The sequence below is a fragment of the Tarenaya hassleriana genome, unplaced genomic scaffold (genome assembly GCF_000463585.1).
Source record: "Tarenaya hassleriana unplaced genomic scaffold, ASM46358v1 Cleome43, whole genome shotgun sequence".
Classification (NCBI taxonomy): domain Eukaryota; kingdom Viridiplantae; phylum Streptophyta; class Magnoliopsida; order Brassicales; family Cleomaceae; genus Tarenaya; species Tarenaya hassleriana.
Window position 1 is genome coordinate 867,861 of NW_010967059.1, and position 5,097 is coordinate 872,957.

Sequence of the window (5,097 nt, forward strand, 5' to 3'; positions counted from 1 at the left end):
TCTTCCGATTACGAAGAACTTTTGAAAATTTGTATCATGAAGTTGGTTTTGTATTCTTCAAAAAGATAGAACATCTTACTTTTCACATTGTCAAGTTGATCATAATAATATTTCAATTCTTATAATTTTATTTTTGGATCAAGCACGGCTGCCACGGAGAAAATGCAACTATATTTTAGAAACATAGGTGATAGATTTTTAAAGGAAAAAATACCTAAAAATTCACCAACTTATAATTTGATGTAATATTAATTCATGAACTTATAAGTGTGCATGTTTATTCCCGAACTTTTATTTTTAAATACAATAATTCCTAAACTTGCTTAACAGTTCCATAATCGTCTGTACAACTATTTGACTAAAGCAAAGTTTATGAATTATTGTGTTAAAAAATACAAGTTTAGCAATTACTGTGTTAAAAAAATACAAGTTCAATAATTACTATGTTAAAAAATGTAAGTTCGAGAATAAATAGGTGCACCTACAAGTTTAGAAATTTATATTACACCAAATTACACGTTCGTAAAATTTCTGGTATTATTTTCATTTTTAAATCACAAACTTAAAAAAAAATTTATCAGAGAAGAAAGAAAACATAAAGAGCAATAAAGTTATCAAAACAACCCAGACAACAATCTTGTTCAATGGCAATTAAATTAGTATTATAACACAAAAATACAAAAAAAAAACAACAACACTTGTCCTAGAACAATACTATCAGTATTATGAGAATTAAGAAAACAGAAAATTCCAAAAAGAAAATCAAAGTCATCATATTACATATCCAAAATCCTAGTTATCCATAAAAAAAAATAGCAATGGAAAAAGTAAAAGGTGAGATGAGTTCAAACATATATTATAACAGTATAAAACATCCATCTATACACACATTTAAATACATGCAATCGAAGAGATTGGAATTTGAAGATAAGTTGCAGTGAACCCGAAATCGAAACAAGAAGCGCACACACAAAAATGAAATCCCATAGCATAGGAAGATGGAAATTATAGAGAAGGTATGGATTAATGTATGGCCCAATATAATTTTAAGCCCATTTGCATTCGGGTCAGCCTTAGCCCGACCCCAGAAAAGCCTAACAATTTACGGGTATAATATTTCGATTCCCGAATAAATTATTTAATTTAATTTTGGAAATAAAATAGAGTAAAACAAGTCTAAAATATAAGATGATTGGCATAGACATTGAACCAAAGGACAAGCGGGACTAAAACACGTCGAGAACGTAAAACAAAACGAAGGAAAAATGGTCTAGACCGATCGCTCCAGAGGTAGATCGATCAGTCCAACGAAAAAACAGAGAAAAGCGAAAAATTGGCCAAGACTGATCGGATCAGAGTGCAGACCAAGATATGGATATGACAACTACTTGTTGTGACCACAACTTTATATCTAGCAAGAGATTTCTTAGTCATTCCACTTCCTTGCCGACGACCGCCAAAGTTATAAACTCGGCCTCCATTGTGGTAATGCAAATTTGTTTTTTGTAGGCCCAACTAATGGTTCCACATCTAATCATGAAAATCTAACCCGAAGTTGATTTATTGTCATTTAGACTCGTAATCCAACTTGCATCTGAATATCCTTCTAGTACCGCCAGATAATCACTGTAGAATAATCTCAAATGTACAGTTTTCTTTAGATAACTGAAAACTTTATTGATAGTTTTCCAAAATTCGGTATTAGGTTTACTTGTAAACCTTGATAATTTGCATACAACAAATACAATAACAAGTCTAATACAATATATAGCATATATTATACTTCCGATTGCACTACCGTACTATAATTATGCTAATACTCTCTCATACTTCTCACTTAGCTGCACACTAGAATTAAAATGAGTATTCACACTTTAATGTTTAAATGTTAGAATGTATCCAACATTTTCTCCATTGTAGAGATTGACTAAAAACAAAATCATTCTCATCTTTGTGCATCTTAATCCCTAAAATTGTATCTACTTTATTCAGATATTCTATCTTACACTTCGAGACCAGATACTCCTTAGTTTCACGAACACCTTATAAATTTGTACCAATGACTAACATATCATCTACATAGAGACAAACAATGATCCCATTTTTTTTCGTAAACTTGTAATAAATACATTTGTCTGCATTGTTATGTGTAAACATATTTGACTAGATGATTGAGTCAAACTTTTCGTGTCATTGTTTGGATACATGTTTTCACTACAAAAATACTTTATATTATTATGGAAAAATCTGTCGTAAATACAAAAAAAAACTCGTTGCAATTAAAATTTATGACGGACTGCGACAGACAATTTTGTCGACGTAACTAATGGATATGATGCTCTGGTCACGATCGATTTGTGAAACTAATTAGAAATTCGTTGGATAGGTTTTAAGTGACTCAATGGGCCCATATGTTCAGTTATGAGGTTAATGGATTTGTTTTCTCTTAATGATTAAATGAAAACCCATTAGACCTATTTGGTTTAATGAAACCTTAATCACTTATAATTATGTTTTAATAAAAACATAATTGAAGGTTAAAAAAATAAGATTTTTCTCTCCTCCCTCTCCCTCTCTCGGGGTCGTCGTGTCTTTCTCTCTCTCGGAGAATGCCTCAGTTCCCGTTCCCGACCTCTAGATCACGTTCTAGTAGATGCAAGTCCGTGAGTGTGGACCAACTGTAGAGAGGCTTGATTTTATCGTTTGTTACAGGTCTCTGGATCAAAACAGGTTGATATATCGATACCTTTATCATTATATGCAAGATGTGTTGATTGGGTTTCGTTTATATATTCCGCTGCGCGAAATCAAAATTGGAACTCTAGAAAACGATATGAATGCATGTTTAGGGATCTCTAAAACTCCAGCAGTAACGTTGTCGTAAACGCTTGTCGATCGTTAATTCGATATAAAATTTACGACGAAAAATATGTATTTTACGACGAAAAGTGACGGATAATTCCATTACAAATTATTTTTTAAGTTTAAAAATATATAAAAATTATATATTATAAATAAACACATATACACTCATATTCATATATTCATATACACATATAGACACATACACTACACACATACATAAACACACACATATATATACATATACACACATTCATATACATATATACTACATACACGTCCACATATAAACACACATACACATACAAACATATTCACATACACATTGTACTGTTTATCCGGAATCTGTGAAATGTCGATCTTGACGAACTTGCACAAACCCTAAACCTCCGATTCCAGGAACGACGAACACTCGAATCTGAGAGAACGAAAGACACACAAGAACACAAGGATTTACGAGTTCAGATCAACCAGTGTAGTTGATCCTACGTCTCGGGGGGAGAGAGATTTCACTATGAATGAACTTGGTACAGATACAAGCTCGCGTAAAGAATCAGAGAGAGAACGCTAAAGAAAATCGTATACACTCTACTTTTCGACTCAGAAGAAGTGGCGTCCTTTTTTATCTTGAGACGATGACCAAAGCCTCTGGCTCTCTTCCCAAGGTTTTCAGCAGCTTGAAACCTTCTGACTCATTTAGAGTCTTCTTATGCTTTAACAGATTCACACGCATTACTCTTCATATCTCCACCTTGCCGAAGAATCTCCAAATTCAGACAACACAGGCAGTCTCTACCCCTCTCCCCAATTTCATGACCATCACGTACCTGTCATTCTGAGTAATCTTAACAGTTTGTTAAGCTTACTCACTTGTATTGTCTTTGTCAAGAGATCAGCTGGATTATCATCTGTGTGTACCTTTACCACTCGAACACATCCCTGGTTGATTAAATCCCTGATGAAATGAAGGCGGGCATCGATATGCTTAGTCCGTTCATGATGAACGCTGTTTCTCGCAAGATCGATTGCACTTTGCGAATCGCATTGCACTTCCACTGAGCTGTTTCTGAAACCCAACTCGCTGACCAGACCATTTAGCCACAAACCTTCTTTCACTGCTTCTGTTAAGGACATATATTCAGCTTCTGTTGTCGATAGAGCCACCACGTTTTGTAAACCTGACTTCCAACTTACTAGATTTCCACCAACCGAGAAAACATAACCCGTGACCGACCTACGCTTGTCCAAATCTGCTGCAAAATCTGAATCGCAATATCCTTTAACGGTGATTCTGTCTGTTTTCTGACACCTCAAACCATAATCACAGGTTCCTCTCATATATCTCAGCACCCACTTTACGGCTTCCCAATGCTCCTTTTCTGGTTTACTCATAAACCTGCTGATCACACCTACCGGAAAGGCTAGATCCGGTCTCGTTCCCAGCATCGCATACATTATACTGCCAACAGCATTGGCATATGGAACAGATTCGGCAAACCTTTGATCAAAATCCTCTGGTTCTTTTGATGAACAGAGTTTGAAGTGAGAGCCTAGTGGAGTTTGCACTGGTTTTGATTCACTCATGTTGTAAGTCGTCAAAACCTTTTCCACGTAATCTGATTGAGTTAGAATTAAGACTCCCGAAGCTCTGTCCCTGCAGATTGTCATTCCTAAAATCTTTTTAGCTGCTCCGAGATCCTTCATGTCAAATTCAGTGTTGAGTAACTGCTTCAGTTTAACCAGATCATCTCTTCTTTTTGCTGCTAGCAACATATCATCGACATAGAGCATTAGATATATTTTGTTTTCTTCTCCATCTACATCTTTGTAGTATACGCATGGATCATATGAGCTTCTGATTAAACCTTGACTCTGGACAAATTCGTCAAACCTGATGTTCCATCTTCTCGGTGATTGCTTCAAACCATACAGGGATCGTTTTAACAGACACACCTTATCTTCGCTGCCTTTTTCTAAAAAACCCTCTGGCTGTTCCATGTGTATCTCTTCTTCTAATGTGCCATGTAAGAAGGTTGTCTTCACATCCATTTGATCGAGCTCCAGGTTTTTATGAGCTACTATCGAGAGCAAAACCCGTATTGATACATGTTTTACGACTGGGGAGAATATTTCTGAATAGTCCACTCCTTCAACTTGGGAAAAACCTTTTGCAACTAACCTCGCTTTGTATCTGGGTTGCTCTACTTCAGGGATTCCAGCTTTCAACTTGTAGAC